General features: G+C 38.4%; 1 long non-coding RNA gene across 2 annotated transcripts in view; it reads right to left on the bottom strand.

Moving 5' to 3' along the window:
- Positions 1 to 16,511, bottom strand: part of LOC134479376 (uncharacterized) — a 161,132-nt gene extending 144,621 nt beyond the window's left edge. The window contains exons 1-3 of one of the 2 annotated variants that reach the window (XR_015622402.1): positions 16,335 to 16,511; positions 6,445 to 6,559; positions 1,817 to 1,932 (exon numbers count right to left, since the gene is read on the bottom strand). This is a non-coding gene — a long non-coding RNA (uncharacterized LOC134479376). Of the gene's footprint in view, positions 1 to 1,816; positions 1,933 to 6,444; positions 6,560 to 16,334 lie in introns of those variants that run through there. The other variant, XR_015622403.1, reaches the window with a different exon arrangement.
- Between the last annotated feature and the right edge of the window lie 1,673 nt (positions 16,512 to 18,184).

Genomic DNA, 18,184 nt, shown 5'->3' with positions numbered 1-18,184 from the left:
GCCTAGAGAAACCCAATGACAAGCAAGAGTTTATGTATCAAAAACAATGATCACTGCTATTGAGGCATAAGAGTTTTGAAGTGGACTTCTGGCCTCCACACCCATGTGACCATCCAGGACCACATTAATTAATTCACTAACTAATCAGTGAATAAAATTAAAAGTGCATGAGAGATTAAATAGAATTATAATAAAAGAGTAATATGAAGTACAGTATCTTATCATTTCCTTCAATCTTTGAAGCTTCTAGACTGGGTCTTCTTTTTGACAAAGCTCACTCTTCTCATAGAGAAGAAAAACAACAAATCAAGTAGAGGCTGTCTCTCTAACCCACCCATCCATGTTCTGTCTCTTTCAGAGTTTTACAAGTGTGTTCACTGGAAAAAAATTTCTACATTTTTCTGCTTGAGTCTCTGCCCCTTTGTAATCTTTGGTGTTCATGACTTCTTTTGAAGTCAGAACTAATAGTACTAAGAAAAGAAAACTGTAATTCCAGAAGGTTCACTCTCGTTCCATCTTTAAAAGGTTGCATTTTAGGGTTGTTGGTTTAACTCTCAAAAAGGCCTTTCTTGACCCAATTATCCATCCAAAGATTCATGAATACACTGAAACTTTCTTTAAATTTTGAAAGGTGATATGATTGAATCTGATGTACATAATGGACTATTTCCTAAGAGAACATAATGTGTTGAATTGTGATATTTCTCTTAAGATTTCTGTACTTCTGTTTAATTAATGGGCTTAGATTTAGCAAAGAGGCTTCTTTCTCCCTCATTTATTCCATGAGAGCTAGCATGTGCAACAGTCAGGTATGTGGCTTACAGCATAATATGCCTTTACTTATGGGAGACTCCCAATATATCCCAGCATAATTGTACTCTACCGTTTAGTATATCATGCATGTGCTCCAGGTTTTAAAATTCTGGGTCAGTGATGAAGTATCAGTTTCCTTCTATTAATTCAAAAATCCATAGTTAGTATATGCTTATACTATATATATATATATACATACATATATATATACATACATATATATATATATAGAGAGAGAGAGTATGTGTGTGTGTGTGTGTGTGTGTGTGTGTGTGTGCGTGTATTCATTGAATTTTCCCATGGTATTTCGTTTTTCCTTTGCCATCTCTGCCTCATTTGAACACCTTCCTCTGAACTGTATGCCTAGTATGGTGGCCCCTGTAAGTATATTTTTAGTAGCTAGTAATTGATACAACATCAATGTGCTCCACACCTTACTGCATTATCAATTCCATTCCCTGCCTTTTTTATTTTGATAAAGCCAAAAGAAGATGATCCACAAATATTGTATCAAGGACTTTTATGTTTCTGAATCTCATTCAGAGTAAATTGCTGACACAAAAGTATTAATTCAAGCTCAGTGAACGTGAAACAGAAGAAAACTGATGAGAAGTATGTACGTTCAGATATATCATAATCAAACCACAGAAAATGAAGATGAGAAAAATAACTTGAAAGCAGCCAGGGGGAAAAAATGACATGTTACAAAGAGAGAAACAATCACAGAAATAATGATGAGCTTCTCATCAGAAATCATGAAAATCAGGAAACAGAGGAAAGAACAACCTGTAGGACTAAGCAGAGCAAAAGAAAACGAAAGCTATCGCACAATATATTTCTATGAATCAAGACTTCTCTTTCTAGTGAAAATATCCCCAGGATTAGAGGTTAAATAACAACACTTTCCTCTAAAGGAAAAATCAAGTGAACTTATCATGGCAAATAAATTAGTAAATAAACAGAATTATTTCTTTTTGCAAAGAAACTGTAAATCACATACACATCTTTTCAAAAATGTTTATTATTGTTATTAGGTTTTAAGATCATATTTCATTATGTTGTCCATATGTGTTGTGAATTTTCTGGGTCACAGTCCTCCTGCCTTAGTCTGCTGTAGACCTGGGATTGAAGTCCAGTACCATTGTATGAGTTTTATGTAATTCATACTATTTTTAATAATATACATAAAATTATCTGTACCCAAATGTATGAGGGACAGAACAAGAAGAAAAGAAAGTAAATTGAATGTATTTGACTATTGGCTTCTATAATTTATTGAAATGGTAAAATAGTAACAACTTAGAACATTAGATTCATATGGTATATCCCTTTGAGCAGGAACTAAAACTTGATTTTTAAAACACACAATCAAATAGATAATGGGTAGATTTTTAAAGTATATCAAATATACTCGGCTTGTCCAAGTGAGGCCAAAAAGACAGAAGGGGAAAAAGCCAAGAAAGAAAGAAGGAAAGAAAGAAAGAAAGAAAGAAAGAAAGAAAGAAAGAAAGGAGACGGAGGGACGAAAGAAAGAAGGAAGGAAGGAAGGGAGGAAGGAAGGAAGGAAGGAAAGAAGGAAGGAAGGAAAATGTCAGAAAAAGGAAACAGAAAAGTTAGGAGGCTGAGGTGACTAAAGTATAAATGCATCAGGAAAATCTGATGTAAATGATCTTAACTGTACCAATAAAAGAAAGCATTATCAGAATAAAAGCAATACTAAACTTTATATTACCTATAAGCCCATTTTTATTATAAGGACATAGTAAAAGTGTTTTCTCACAGGTACCAAGCTAATACCAACAAGACTAAGTTTCATGTGTTATTTAAGTAGAGTAAAATATATGGGTTCAGAGTGAGCAAGCTTTGCAACGTTGGAGGGAAGCCTGACACAGGATAACAGGACATTCCAGAAAACAGATCAAACCCAACACTGGGAAACCCAGCTAAGAAAATGTGTGACAGTGTGTACTGACATTTTAAGAAAATACAGCTGAAAGTAGAATAGTGCTCTTTTATTAAAGATACACTTTTTTTTAACCCAAGGACATAGTGTTTGATTTAATGCAAGTTAGTTTTGGTAACTTGAAGATTATTAGCATCCTGCTATTCAGAAACTACCCCTCAGTCAATATGGCTTCAAAGGAGAGAATTTTATTAGGCATCTGGACAACAGTTGTTTCTTTTTCTGATCGGAGTGATTTTGTGAGAATCCCTCTTTAGCAGGCTCTTGCTTCTGAGACTGCCAGCACCATTATCTACCAAACCCCTTTTTGATTAATAAGAAAAGGAGCTGAGAATGCATTTTACCATCTTCAGCTTCCTGGGGTCTGTCAAACACTCTTGTTTTACAAGATGTAGTTTTCCTGTAGGGCTCTAAGTGTGTCTGCATAATTTTTCATCAAGGCAATAACGTGGGATCCTAAATCATAAACATTCTTTGCAAGAAGTCCCTTAAGTGCGGTGTAATTTGGAACAGGCAATCCATTTCAAATTTGGAAAATTAAAGGGGAAATAGCCAAGCACAAGTTACAAGAGCGGGGCCGGACTCCCACACCTGCAATCTCAACCAAATGACATAAAATGCCAAGCCATTATTCTTCCAATTTAGCTTCCTCAGCTTTCATGTTCAAAACCAAATTCATTCTAAAAGTAATCAAATCAGATAAGGACTGCGACTGTGGAGGGGGAAATGCTAACAACGGCGTCACAAGTGTGGTTGGAGGTTTGGGTGTTTTAACATTTCAGTTTATTTTATGGAGCATATTTTAAAATGATTTTTGCGGGTTAGTTTAATTGGAGTATCAGAAATCCTTTCATCTGTTTTGACAATTGAAATGACGATGTGCTGCCTGCACTGTGTTTATGCCGTTAGAAAGGGGAACCATCCATATTGATAGTCCAGCTCCTGAAAATTTAAAAGGACGAGAACAGCTAAGGGCCGATTAGCCATGGAGAACATTAGCTTCGATACTTCTTAGGCAGAGCCAGACATTACGTCAAGCATGACAAACCACTCTAGCATAAAAGTATTAGCGGCCTCCAGGTCTCAGGCTTACCCTTAAGTTATTTCATTAAAATACAAAATCATGTTGACCTAATTTTTTGACAGGTTTCAAAGAGAGGAAAGATTTCCTTGCATGCCCTGCCTCCCCTTCCTTCCTCTGTCCTGCCAGAACTCTGGGGAGTTTGCCAGTTTCAAGTCATTCAGAAAGCCAATCCCTTCCCTTTTAATCAAGGTAGAAGCTCCAGCTTTGAATGCTTTCTCCTCTCATCTCCGAACATGTACACAGAGGAGGCTCTTCATTGGCATGAGGACTTCCGATCTCGGTAACTCTTTATGTCCTTGGGGAGAGCAGAGCTACTCAGCATTCAGTGTAGAAGCTGGAACTGCCTGAATCGGCCTCATTATGTAGGCCATATGCAATAAGGCACCATACCTAACAGCTGCTGGTGCTAGGATTAAGGGGAAAATATTTAATTTGATGCCGGAGCACGTGCGCTTCTTTTCAGCTGTAGCTCTTACCTGCTCCCTAGGGTGTGTGTTAGATATATGGTATAACTCAGAAATCATTTAATTGTGTCAACACAATGTTAGGGTGTTTGTTTAAAGTAAAAATTAGTTTTTGCAGTATAAATTGATTAGTTGACAGGCTATTTGACTGTCACATAGCTACTGGATACAAAGGGGAAAAAATTGGCTTGGTTAATCTGAGCAAAGGGGAACAATTCCTCAGAGATCAGGGGAAAATACAAGCAATGTAAATTTGGATTAGCCTTTGTGTTCAGTAAATCAATAAAACAACAGGGAAGTGTGGAGAATAGGCGAGATCATCTATCAAACTGGTTTTTATTGTGTTTCCATTTCTATTCCTAGTAAACTTGTGCCTTCAGTTTCCCCTGAATAAAAGCATTTGACAAATAAAAAAATGGACTGGAGGTCACTGTAGATACAGTGCCAATGACAAGAGGGAGGGGTGGGAGAAGCGAAGATGAGAATCAGAAAAAGTGCTTCCTCCAATCTCAGAGCTAGAACACTCTAAAATTCTCAGGTGACAGGTGGTGAAAGTGAAGATAGATTCTGTGCATCTACGGCAATGAAGACTGTGCCTTATGCAGAATACTAATCAAAGGGGGTTTTGTTTGTTTTGTTTTGTTTGTTAAGGCAATAGCATTGTCTTATCAGGCTTAAAGAAATGGAAGTTTCTCTCTCTCTCTCTCTCTCTCTCTCTCTCTCTCTCTCTCTCTCTCTCTCTCTCTCTCTCTGGAAATCAGTTAAGGAGCCTTATGCAGCAGCCAAGACTTCTCCCCACCAATCGCCTTCAATCACAAAAGCAATAACAAAGGTGCTGAAACAAGAAAATGCTAATTTTGTGGCCCACTGAAGGGCCTTGCCCTTTTTAAACAGCCCTCTTGTTCTGTAAGCCTTTTCAAAGGATTTCACCTGATTGCTTTAACTGAAGGAAATCCTTGTATCTGTGTTGACAGTTTGCATTGCAATTGTATTTTACCTTTTGGTGCATACAGAATCCCATTTCAAGCTCACCCACCCCCCAATCCGCAGAGTGCACTGAGATACTGCATAGAAGGACACAAATTTCAGAACCCAGGCACGTTGCACTGCAGTGGTAGAGGAGAGCCAGGCAGAGCGGTACAAATCTTCCCTTCGAGTGTGTGAGAGATGGGGGTGTCTTAGTGGCATTATCTTCCTGGGTGCCCCAGATGGCACCGTGTACCTCTAATGGAAAACCATTCATCTGGCCCTGGGAGTGTACGTGTTGTACATCACGTTGGTTCACGGAGGAAAAGCTAGCAGTTTAAGCGGAAGGTACAGAGCACGCGTTTCTGAAGGCATAATAGAAGAGAGACACAAAAGGGCAGGAGGATTTGTCAGAAAAAGGGAGAAAGGAGAAGGCTGTGCCTCTGTGTAATTCCCCAGGATCCATTCCTACTTGGATTGGCAGTGAAAAGAAAACAAAAGGCAAAAAACAAAAAGAAAAAAACAAAAAAGAACCAAACCAAACAAACAAACAAAATAAAAAAACAAAACAAAACAAAATTTCAATTTGAAGGTGGTTCAGGGTAAATGAACCAGGGAATTGAGCTGCAGGAATTTAATTTAGGACCCTGGCCCCCAAATTACTACTATCTGTGCAAAGAAAGTCAAAAGGCTATAGCAGCTAAAAGACTTAATGGGAAGTGGCAGGATGAGCAGGCCAGAAGGAGGTGGTTTGCAAACCTCCCAGATGCCATATGTAAAACTCTTGGAAGTGATTTTTTTTAAAAATGCTAATACTGTCAGTACAGAACTTTACAAAGCAGAGGGATGGGGGCAGGAAAAGCATAGTTATAGGATTGTGAAAGTCAAAATGAAAGGCAGCTCGGCCATAGTCCCTGGGAAAAGGCAGAAGTTTTGCATCCTCTGCTGCATTCTCAGAGCACCCCAAAAGATGCTTCAGGAGAAAAAAGGTAATTCCCCTTTCCTTCCCAGACATAGAAGACTCCTAGACTGGAGGGCAGCTGCTGGTACCACTGGACACAGCAGCACCGCAGGGGGAAATGATTCCTTGCACCTGAATTCAGCTCACTCCTGATTTTCACACATCACAATTCAGTCTGAGGGAACGAACCTACCTATTTGACTTGTGTAATTTTGTCTGGGCACAAATCTGGCAAGATCTTGGAAGATGCTTTGTTGGATGGGACTAAATGTATCCTCAAGACAGTACTCGAATCCCTGATGGTCTTGCTGTGTTAAATAAAAATATGAAGCTGTTTTGTGTTACTTTAAATTCATTTAAATTTTGTGAAATAAGCTTGAATAGAAAATCTTTCCCATTTATCTCAGCTTCTAAATCTTAGGATCCCTAGTCAAAGTACGCTTTCTGTAGTGTTTTCTCAATTAAAAACAGACCCACTTGGTACAAAAACATGGAATTAACCCCTAGAACAACAAAAGACACAGCAGCTGCTGTCATCTTTGAAATTGATTTCCTGGCTCTTGCTTCAAATCCTTATTCACATAACAATAAATCAAAATTTACATAAAAGGCAAATTGTGCTTTTATTTACTGTATGATTATCACCCCTGCAACTGCTGATTTCTCCCCAAAGCCTTGTAAGCATAGTATCCTGATTTCATATGATCTCTTGGGGCAGAAGAAAGCCAATAAATCGTAGGAAAATAAGTGAAATGGAATATGTTATCCATTTTTTTCATTAGCCAGCAAAGGAGAACTTATGTTTCGGGATCTCAATTAAATAAATAGCTTGTCTCCTTGACCAAATAAACAGGACACACATTTCACCTATTGGAAATAATAATAAATAATAAAGTTATCTAAGTGTGACACACCTAAATAAAAATAAAAAGCACAAAGGCCTATGCCTCGATCTGGGTAGCCACATCAGAACAATCAGGCTAATTCCAGACAGGTATCCTGACATCTACACGGGTTAAACAGCTTTCCGGTATGATCTGTGAAATAGAAATGTTGGAAATTATTTTATTACCATCTAATACAATCATACTTACACAGAGAATTTGTCAGGGAATAATGCTATTTCTCTTTAAAATTTGAAATGTATCCATCCTTTGGATGGATAATTGTGACTTTCTCATACAGGTTGTTATACACTGGTCCTGTAAAATGATAATTAGATTTGTGAGGTTTCCTTTTTTCTTATCATAAAGCAATAGACATTGGTTTGGAAGCTACTGGTAGTTCAGAAAAACTGGAATCCTGCATGTAAATAAAACTGGGACTCACTCCTATTCCCCGGTCTATAGCTAAGTCAGTCTTTCCCTTCACGCAACGTTTGCAAACACAAAAAGTAACACATCTGGTTGTAGGAGAATAGTCTATATGAAAGAGCTGCATTTAGAGAACAGGCCAGCCACAAGGGAACGCAGGAATATAGCTTAAATCACCCTATCACAGAGCAAGCCAGAGATGCCAGCTACCTCTAGTCATTCCTTCTAACTAGGAAGTTTACTTTGTAATCAATGCTTACAGACGATTTGTTCAGTCAAAAATATCTCTTCTAGGACAGGGGATATGTCTCCGAGGGTGCTTGATAACCTAAATTTATTCTCCAAACCCCAAGAAAAATGGAGGAAGTAAACCAAGTCCACATAGTTCACATAGTTGTCCTTTAGTCTCTAAACATGCACTATGGCATACCTGCCCCTACTCACATTACACACACACACACACACACACACACACACACACACACACACACACATGCAGTAACAACAAAAGTATCAACAACAACAATAATAATAAAATAAATATTTCTTTCTTATCTTCATTTCTGTACTATATTTCTTTTCTACTGATGGTCAAAATGTGGCCGTTTTCTGTTTTCCCTACTGATATACACACATACCATATTCCCATGAGCCTCTTGAGGAAAGAAGATAGCAAATAAATCTACATTGTAATCGGAGTGATTTTAAAGTCGCTTTTTTCTGCAACTGTCAATCCACACAATGGATTGCATCAACTATTCCAAGGTTGATGGTGAGTATAGCATTGCTCACTCAGACACTGGTCATCCAATCCAATTAACTTAATCATTTGACCTTAACCAGAGTGATTCAGTTATGTGAATCATGAAGCAGACAGATTGGATTGAACATTTGCAAATTGATCTTTTTTTCTCAGTGATTAACTTTAATGATGACATAAATAACTAATGTGATGTGAAAATGAGTAAACTGGTGACTTCCTGAAGAAAACCTGATGTTAAGGATGGCCAAAGAGTACTCAGAGTTATAAATCCAATTCAGATATTTATTCTGCCTTTCCACATTCATGAGATGCTGCATGAGACACTGGAGAGACAGAGTTGACTCAGACCTGACCATTAGTTCAATCATAAACAAAATGATTATACAAGCAGATTATTTCTACTACAAAGACAGCACTTTGTGCTAAATAAAGTTGTAAAATTAACAAATTTGAAAGCTTCACTTTAAGGGGAAGAAGGCAGGAAATCTATGGGCTTGGTCTTAGAGGATGATAAAAATAATTAAAGGGAGAAAAATGAAATGCCTTCAGGGGCAGCCAGGTGTCACAGACTTGAAAAACTCCGGAGAGGTAGAGCCCGCAGCAAACTGTACCATCAATGCCAAGCTAAGCAGATCTGCAAGTGAATTTTAAAACACAATTCTTGGCAAACTAACTTATACCTGTGGGCATGTTTAAGCTTTATTTGCTCATGTGAATTTTATTTAAAAAATAGTTGGGAACAGATGATCAGGAAATGCTGCACATGAAGACGTAGGTGGGCCAAGTCCAGGCACTGTCTGCTCTCTGCCTGTCATCCTTCTTCTGTCAGACTATTTCTCATCTTAATCTTGTAACTTCTGTATTTTGGAAGAATTGATTCCCACACACTATGACCTGTCACTCAGCTTCATTTGCTATCAGTTCTGGACTTGCTTTAGGAATAGCAACAGGCCTTTATCTGGACCTCATCCCAGTTCAAGGTATTACAGACTTTGGAGAAAATCCCTGACATACTCATCCAGGTTTATAATCAGCTAGTCAGCCAACTCTATAGATTCTTTGAAATTAGCACTTAACATTTTAGATTCCACATAAGTCAGATCTTGCAATGTTAGTCTTTCTGTGCCTAGTTCATTTCCCTTAACACACTCGCGCTAAGTCCATGAGTGTTTTCTTTGCTGAGAATGAGGCTTCATTTCTTTTAATAGATGAGAATATATCATTTTCTTAGTGTTTTTTGAAACGAAGTCTTGCTACACTGCTAGGGGGAGTTTTAAGCAATCCTCTCACCATCCTGGATTCACAGAAACATGTCAATGTAGACAACAATCTACATATGTGTAGTGTACTGTACACTTTAAGATAACTATAAGAGAGGATTTGGAAACGTATATCACATAGAGATGAAGATGTCTTAAGCTGATGGATGTGCAGATAAGCTTGATTTAATTATTACATAATGTGCATGTTTACTGAAAAGAAATTAGCCTTCAGCTTTAAGGTTTCTACTGTAACCAGAGTCTGAAGTTCTGCCTACACCCCTAATTCAGTCGAGGAGAATGCATTCATGAGTGGGCAGCTTTGCCCAGGCTGACTGCCTGTAAGCTTCTTAATCTCCTGTCAGTGTTGGGTTCTCTATAGCTATGCATTGTTAGACATGAAAATGTCTTTACCTTCAGAATTCTTATACCACTTGTCAGAGCTACCTTGATTTGTCTGCTGGAATAGACTAGGATGGTTCCAGCACAAGTACCTCAACATGAGGCAGCCTCTTCTTCGGATCTGTCCTAGTTTGCTTTTGTGAGAAAACAGAATAGCCAAAAGTAACTTGGGAAGAAAGAGTTTATTTGGTTTTCTTACACCAGGAAGTGTTCATGAAACCCAAAGGCCACCAAGGTAACGACTTTGATGTAATTACATTATGGTCTTTTTATTATAAATTTGAGTTCCAGCTTACTCATCACTGAACTGAAGGACAGTTTGGGGAAGCAGACCCTAACTTTCAACAGGACAAGGTTTTATAGAAAATGGGAACAAGTGAGGGGGTGCCCATCCTGCCAAGTGTCTAACTGTATGACTATTGTAAACCGACGGGTGGGTGTTCTGAAGCAAGACCAACCCTGAACAACCACAAGTGGTCTGAAAGTAAATCTGAAACAATCAGACTAATCTTTGATTAACCTTTGCTAGGAAGTAGCTAGGGAGTAACTCTGGCCAAGGACAAGCCATTGTCCTTCTTGATACGTGGGTGCAGCTTGATTCAGCTTCGGTTCAGCTTGGGTCAAGTTCTCAGGATGCTTTCTTTTAAGATCAAGCCCAGTTACAAGATGAAGTAGGTTCGGCCTCTTGGTTTACCATCCCTAACAGAATCCATTAGGAACTCAAGTGGGGCAAGAATACGGAGGCAGGAACTGAATCAGGACCTACTGAGGAGTGATGCTCACTGGCTTGTTCCCAATAACTTACTCGGCCTCCTTCCTTCCTTCCTTCCTTCCTTCCTTCCTTCCTTCTTTCCTTCCTCTCTTTTTGTATATATAACTCAGGACCACCTGCTCAGGGATTGCATCTTCCATAGTAGACTAGGCCTCATCAATCCTTATTAATCAAGAAAATGCCCAAGAGACTTGCTTATAGCCCCATAGACTTGTTTATAGGGTAATATTTTTTTCTAAACTTGGACTTATTTCCTTCATATTTTTTATCAGATGTTTTATTTACATTTCAAATGTTATCCCCTTTCCTGGTTTCCCCCTCTTCCCATTCCCCCTTCTCCTTGCTTCTATGAAGATACTCCTCTACCACACAACCACTCTCACCTCAACACCTTGGCATTCCCCTAGACTGGGGAAAGAGCCTTCACAGAACCAAGACCTTCTCCTCCTATTGATGCCAGACAATGCCATCCTCTGCTGCATATGCAGGTGGAGCCATGGGTCACTGTATGTGTACTCTTTGATTGGTGGCTTAGTCCCTGTGAGCTCGGGGGGGGGGGGGTGTCTGGTTGGAGGATATTCTTGCTCTTCTTATAGGGTTGAAAACCCCTTAAGCTCCTTCATTCCTTTCTCTAACTCCTCCATTGGGGTTCCCATGCTCAGTCTGATTGTTGGCTGCAAGCATTCTCATCGGTGTCATTAAGTCTCTGGCAGAGACTCTCAGGGGCATCCCTATCAGGCTCCTTTTTGGCATAGTGGCTGAGTTTGGTGGCTGCATATGGAATAAATCCCCAAGTGGGCCAGTCTCTGGATGGCCTTTCCTTCAGTCTCTGCTCTACTGTTTGTCTCTGTATTTCCTCCCATGGGTATTTTGTTCCCCCTTCTAAGAAAGACTGAATCATCCACACTTTGGTCTTCCTTCTTCTTGAGCTTCATATAGTCTGTGAATTGTATCTTGGGTATTCCAAGCTTTGGGCCAATATCCACTTATCAGTGAGTGCATACCATGTGTCTTTTGTGACTGGTTTACCTCACTCAGGATATTTTCTAGTTCCATTCATTTGCCTAAGAATTTCACGAAGTTATTGTTTTTAATTGTTGAGTAGTACTCCATTGTGTAGATGTACCACATTTCTTGTATCCATTCCTCTGTTGAAGGACATCTGGGTTCTTTCCAGTTTCTGGCTATTATAAATAAGGCTGCTATGAACATAGTAGAGCATATCTTTTGAATACATTTCTCAGTTGAAATTTCCTTTTCTCCAATCACCCTAGTTTATGTCAATGTCACAAAAAAACCTAATCAGCCTAAGACTTATTCTTGTCTTGCTCACAGCAGAGAGCCATGCTGAGGTATTTCTTGAGGCACAACTGAACATTCTCTATCCAAAGCATTGAAATCATTCATCTCTTGGTAGGCCTCCTAATAGGCTTTGGTGATACAGTCTTTATAAAATCTTTGACCTTTGGGAATGACATTTTTAAAGTGTACTAACAGGAAATAAGATTAAAAATTAAAATGTATATATACTAGAAGGTCAAAAGTGCTAAGGAAATTAGCAGATGGAAAGAAATTGCTGTGGAGTAATGTGTTGGAGTTGTCGGAAAGGTCAAGAAAACTGTGAGGTATGAAGTTTGAGTAAAGATTCAAAGGATTAGAGATGGTTTGGTGGCCTGAGCTCCTCACAGAAGTATAAGGACTTGAGTTTGGCTCTCCAACAATTTAGAAATATAGTCATGACTATACAATAACTCCATATTAGTAATACACAGAGACAAGGGTCTTGCTGGGACTTGCTATCTGCCAGCCTCACTCAGATGGGCAGGAAACCCTGTCTCAAGGGAGATAAGTATAAAGCAGTAAAACACAACACTAATCATCTTCCTCTGGCCTTTGCATGTAGGTGCAAGCACATATGCTTTTAAAACATGAAACACACACTCCAAACAAACATACCTGCACACACAGCATACCACACCACACATACACAGACACACCCACATGTACAGGCACAAGCTGTACAGGAATTTTAATCCAGCAGCATGGCTACCTTTGCAAGGGATCATATCCAAAGACCTAAGTCTGTGTGATCCAGATGAAAAAACAGACATGTCCTTAGTATACACCTTTAATCCTTAACAATGAAGGTAGAGTTAGTTCGTACAGTGAATCAACCACGCTAGAAAGTGATAACTAATTAAGGGACAGACAAAGTGACAAATCAGAAAAAGATTTGACAGAATGAGTCAGCAGAGACAGGATATGACCAACTCTCAAGAGAATAGGAGAGGAATAGAGGCTACTTAAGACAGTAGCAGGAAGGGGATGGAAAAAAAGGAGGAGGAGGAGGAGAAGGAGGAGGAAGAGGAGGAGGAGGCAGTTTTAATGGGACAGTTATATAGAGACATGTTGTAGGTGAAGACAGAACCAGCCAGAAAATGAGAAAGAGTCAAAAGATTATAACAGACTGACAAATGCCAAACAGAGAAATTCATTTAGAAGCTGAGAGAAATCTGTTTGAACCATTTTGCTTGGAGAGGAGTTTGAGCCAGAACTGCTGAGTTGAGCAAACCAGCCAGAGTTCAGAAACAGCTAGAAAAGGTGAGCTTATTTAACAGTACGCCTACAAAATAACTATTACATTTGGAGAATAGAAGTTACTTTTACACACACCATATACTCATAATACACACACACCAAACATACCACACATATGCATATCACATAGTACATACATGTAAACATGCATACATGACACATACACCACATAAACATACATATATTATACACGTATACAAAACACATACATACACCACACATATATACACATTAACACATACACACCATATATATCAACACACACACATACACATAAAACAAACATACACACAGATTTGGGGACAGAGAGAAAGAGATAGGGAGATAGATAGATAGATAGATAGATAGATAGATAGATAGATAGATAGATGGATGGATGGATGGATGGGTAGGTATATAGGTAGGTAGATAGATGGATGGATGGGTGATGGATGGATAGATAGATAGATTGATAGATAGATAGATAGATAGATGGATAGGTAGATAGATAGATAGATAGATAGATAGATAGATAGATAGATGATAGATAGATAGATAGATAGATAGATAGATAGATAGATAGATAGATGGATGGATAGGTAGATAGATAGGTAAGTAGGTACGTAGATAGATAGATAGATAGATAGATAGATAGATAGATAGATAGATAGATAGATAGATATGGATGGATGGATGGATGGATAGATAGATAGGATAGGTAAGTAGGTAGGTAGGTAGATAGATAGATAGATAGATAGATAGATAGATAGATAGATAGATATAACTATTAACGGACATAGGTGCCTCTTCCCAGGAAAGTTCTTAAAAAGATGTAATAAAAATCCCTGGGATGGTGTTAATTGTCACTTTGACACAATGTAGAACCACTTGTTAAAAGGCTCTGAATGAGAGGCTGACTAGATCAAGTTTAATTTCACATTGGCCTGTGGATGTGTCTGCAGTGGATTGTCTTGATAATAATAATTAAGCTGAGAAAATCTTCGCACTGTAGGTGACTCCATTCCATAGGCAGAGAACCTCAAAATATGACAGAGTAAGCAAACAATCTGTGAACATGTTTCCTGCTCTCTGTACTTGATTATAAATGTAATGTAACTACCTTCCTCAAGTGACTGTCACTAAGACTTCCTCACTGCGATGAATCTGCAATCTGGAGCATTGAGCTAAAATAAAACTGTTGTCTTCTAAATTGCTTTTATTGGGGTATTTTATCACAGCAACTAAAAAGGAATCTAAAGTGACCCCTAAGAGAGGACTGTCTGCAGTATGTCTAAGAACAGAGGGAATTAACTACTAAGAACAGAGGGAAATAAGGGTCTCTGGGAATATATGCTTAAAGGTCATTACAAGAGCTGAGATTTAATCTCAGTGGTAGAGAAAACCATTAGTAAATTTTATGTGCATGTTTAATAATTTCTGACTTAATGTGCATACTCACCAACAGGCATTTTGGGAAACAGTGAAATGACCCAGATCCAAGGTGAGGGTGGCTTAGACTGGCATTACATTTAGTTAGTAATAGTCAAGAGTGTGAAAGAGAAATGGAAGAAGATGCCATCCATAGGTCCAGACTAATAACGAACTAACAAAACATAGCTTCCTACATTGCTGAAAGACCCAAAAAGGCTTGAATGCAGGAGTAGATATTTAAGAAAAGAATTGCAGTGGAGGTAATAACAGTGATTTGAAGCGTGTGGTGTGGGTATGTTGTAGGGTAGTGATGAACAAGAGAACAGAGTAGCAGCATAAGAATATCAGAAAGTGGAATGATACAGGAGAAGGAACATGAGAGTTTAATGTTCTTTTTGGAGTGTTCACAATAGTGCCTAGAACATAGACTAGAAGTTGTATTCCTTCATTCATTCACTTCAAAATCACTACTGAATTGCTTTAAAATCAAAATGAATTGAAATTTTAGTAGCCTGGTAATTTACATCTGTGAATTTGATTGTTTCAAGTAACAGAAACATGGTAAACATATTTATTTTTGACACATAGTAATTATACATTTTTATAGATATATATGTATATATGTATGCATGCATGTATGTTTTGCATACGTATAGATCTTATGTACCAATGATAATAAGTGACCATACCATCATCTTAGATCACTTTAGATATTTATCTTTGTCTGTGCATTGAAATATTTAAAATCCTCTATGCTGCAGATCACATTATTCATTCCAATTACCCTCAGCTTCACTTATTCTACTATGCTATTAATTTTATTTTCAATATGGGGGATTCTTGTGTGGACCAAGCAAACATTCCCCCACTGAGCTTTATAGTCCAAGCTCCTCCTCCTTTATTAGAAGTTGTTCTTCTCATCCAGCTGTATTATATACCAGTACCTCCTAGCTGTCTCCTCTCCTTCACCACCTCCTCAAATAAATTTCAAAGTGTAGTAGTCATCCTTCTTTCAACTTCTATGAAGTCACCTTTTATATATGAGTTACACTATCCCGTATTTGTGTTTCCATGTTTGACTAAGCTCATTTAGCATAATAACATCCATTTTCTTCTGGCTGAAAATGACAAAGTTTTATCATTTTAGAAAGGAATATTATTTTTGAGTATAAACCACATTTTCTTTATCCATTCATCATCTGAGAGATACCTGCGTTTCTTTCATCTCTTGTTTCTAGCAAGTACCATACCAGTCAGGATGATGTACTTGCCTTCATTTAGATATGTAAAGTAAGGTTTCGAGGTCATATGGGAGTCGTGTTTCTAGCTTTGTTTTATAATGAGGAAATTCTATTTTTCTCTTTTGAAGGGTCCTGCCTACAGTGTACAGCATTTCTCATTTTCCTACCCTCACAAACATTCATTATCCTCTTTTATTATTTATTTTATTTTTGAGATTACAATGTAATTACATCAATTCCCTTCTCTTTTCTTCCCTTCAAATAGTCCCATATGTCTTCTTGCTCTCTTTCAAATTTATGGCCTCCTTTTCTATGTTATGCTTACCTCAAGGAGATGCTCTAAGCGGAGTGCATGGATCTCCCTGGGGAAGGGAAATAAAATAGAATTTGCAGGTGGACTTGGACAGATGGAAATGAGAACAGGAGGGAGTAGGTGTGAGGACGAATGGAGGGAGAGAGTAAGGGAGCGAAGACTAGAATTAGAAGGCATTTGGGAGGGGGCATGTAGAAACTGCAGTAAAATCTCCCTATAGTCTACAAGGGTGACCCTAAGCAAGTACACCTCATAATAGAGGATATGAAGTCATCTTCTATTACCAGGCAACTGGAGTGAGGGGACTTGGACAGTAAACCAGCCATGAAATCTTGAACATCAATCCTGCCTTCAAGATATATTGGGGAAATGGAGGCACGGAACTTGTGGGAGTGACCAACCAATGACTGGTCAGAGCTGAGGTCGTGTAATGAAAGGACATGCTTAATATTGCCTGGGTGTCCAGAAACAAAAGTCTAGATCGCCCAAAGACTTAAGAAACAAATGTATAAAATTATTTTTAATGATATTCTGCTATACTCATACTTAGGTAATTAGCCCAGTAGTTCACAGAGAGGCTTCTGCTGGTAGCTGATGGGAGAGATGCAGAGACCTACGTCTAACATTAGGTGGAAAGAGCCCAGTGGACCAAACTGGAGATGTCCATTGTGTACCTCCTCTTGGAGCTTTCAGAACTTTGCAAAAAGGGGAGCAAGAATTATAGGAGTCAGAGAGGCCGAAGATACCAGGAAAACATGGTCCAACAGACATCAACTGGTCTGTAGGGACTCAAAGAGACTAGAACCACAATCATGGAGCCTGTATGGTTCTGCAATACGTCCTCTGCATATATGTTATGGTTATAGGTTGGTGCTTCTGTGGATCATCAAACAGTGTAAATGGAGGAATATCTGACTTTTTTGCCTGCTCTTGAGACAATTTTCCTCCTACCATGTTGCCTTGCATAGCCTTGATATGAGGCTTTGTGCCTTGTCTTATTGTATCTTGTTATGCTGTGTTCTGTTGACATCTCTGGGAAGCCTGTCCTTTTCTGAAGAGAACAGAGGAAGAAAAGTATATCTGAGGGAGTGGGGAGGTCAGGAAAGCAACTGAGAGAAATGGAGGCGGGGGCGGAAACTACATTTGGGATGTACTGAAAAAATATTTGCATATATGTGCATACATATATCCCTAGGTACAACCTGCTCAGTCTATACAATGTTATTTGTGTGTGTGTGTGTGTGTGTGTGTGTGTGTGTGTGTGTGTGTGTGTGTGTGTGTGTATTCTCATGGTTGATCATTTTATACTGAATAAGCAATTAGTGTGCTCTTCCCTGGAGAAGTCAATTTCTCATCTTTTCAACATTCCTTAGTTGCCTGTAGTTCAGTGTATAAAGCTGAGGCTTGTAGTCTTCCATTCATCTGCTTGGGCATGTCTTTATCACTCTGACTGTTATCTACCTCATCTTGGCTTTAATTGATATTTACCCAGTGAATTATTACATTGAGCATTTTTTCACATACTTGCTGCCTATTTATCTTTATTAATTTAAAAAATCTCCCTTCAAGTCATTTGTTTCTTTTCAGGTCATCTATAAGTCACATCACTTATTTTTAAATACTAAGCTCCTTTCACTTCTGTATTATCAATCTCTCATCAATTCAATATTTTAAAAATTCCTTTTTCCATTTTGTAAGTGTTTTTGTTGATGGAATCCTCTTCACAAATTCCTTGCTTTTCTAATCTACCAATTTGAGGTCATAGCCAATTGTCTGCCTCCACAAAGGTCTTAAGCTCTCCCCTAAGTTATTGCTTTAATGGCTATCACTTTGCAGGATATTTTGAAACCAGGTTGTTATTG

The sequence above is a fragment of the Rattus norvegicus genome, chromosome 6, assembly GCF_021556685.1.
Source record: "Rattus norvegicus strain SHRSP/BbbUtx chromosome 6, alternate assembly SHRSP_T2T, whole genome shotgun sequence".
Taxonomy (NCBI): Eukaryota; Metazoa; Chordata; class Mammalia; order Rodentia; family Muridae; genus Rattus; species Rattus norvegicus.
The sequence above is the reverse complement of the archived record's forward strand: the minus strand, read 5'-3'. Positions and strand labels throughout refer to the sequence as shown.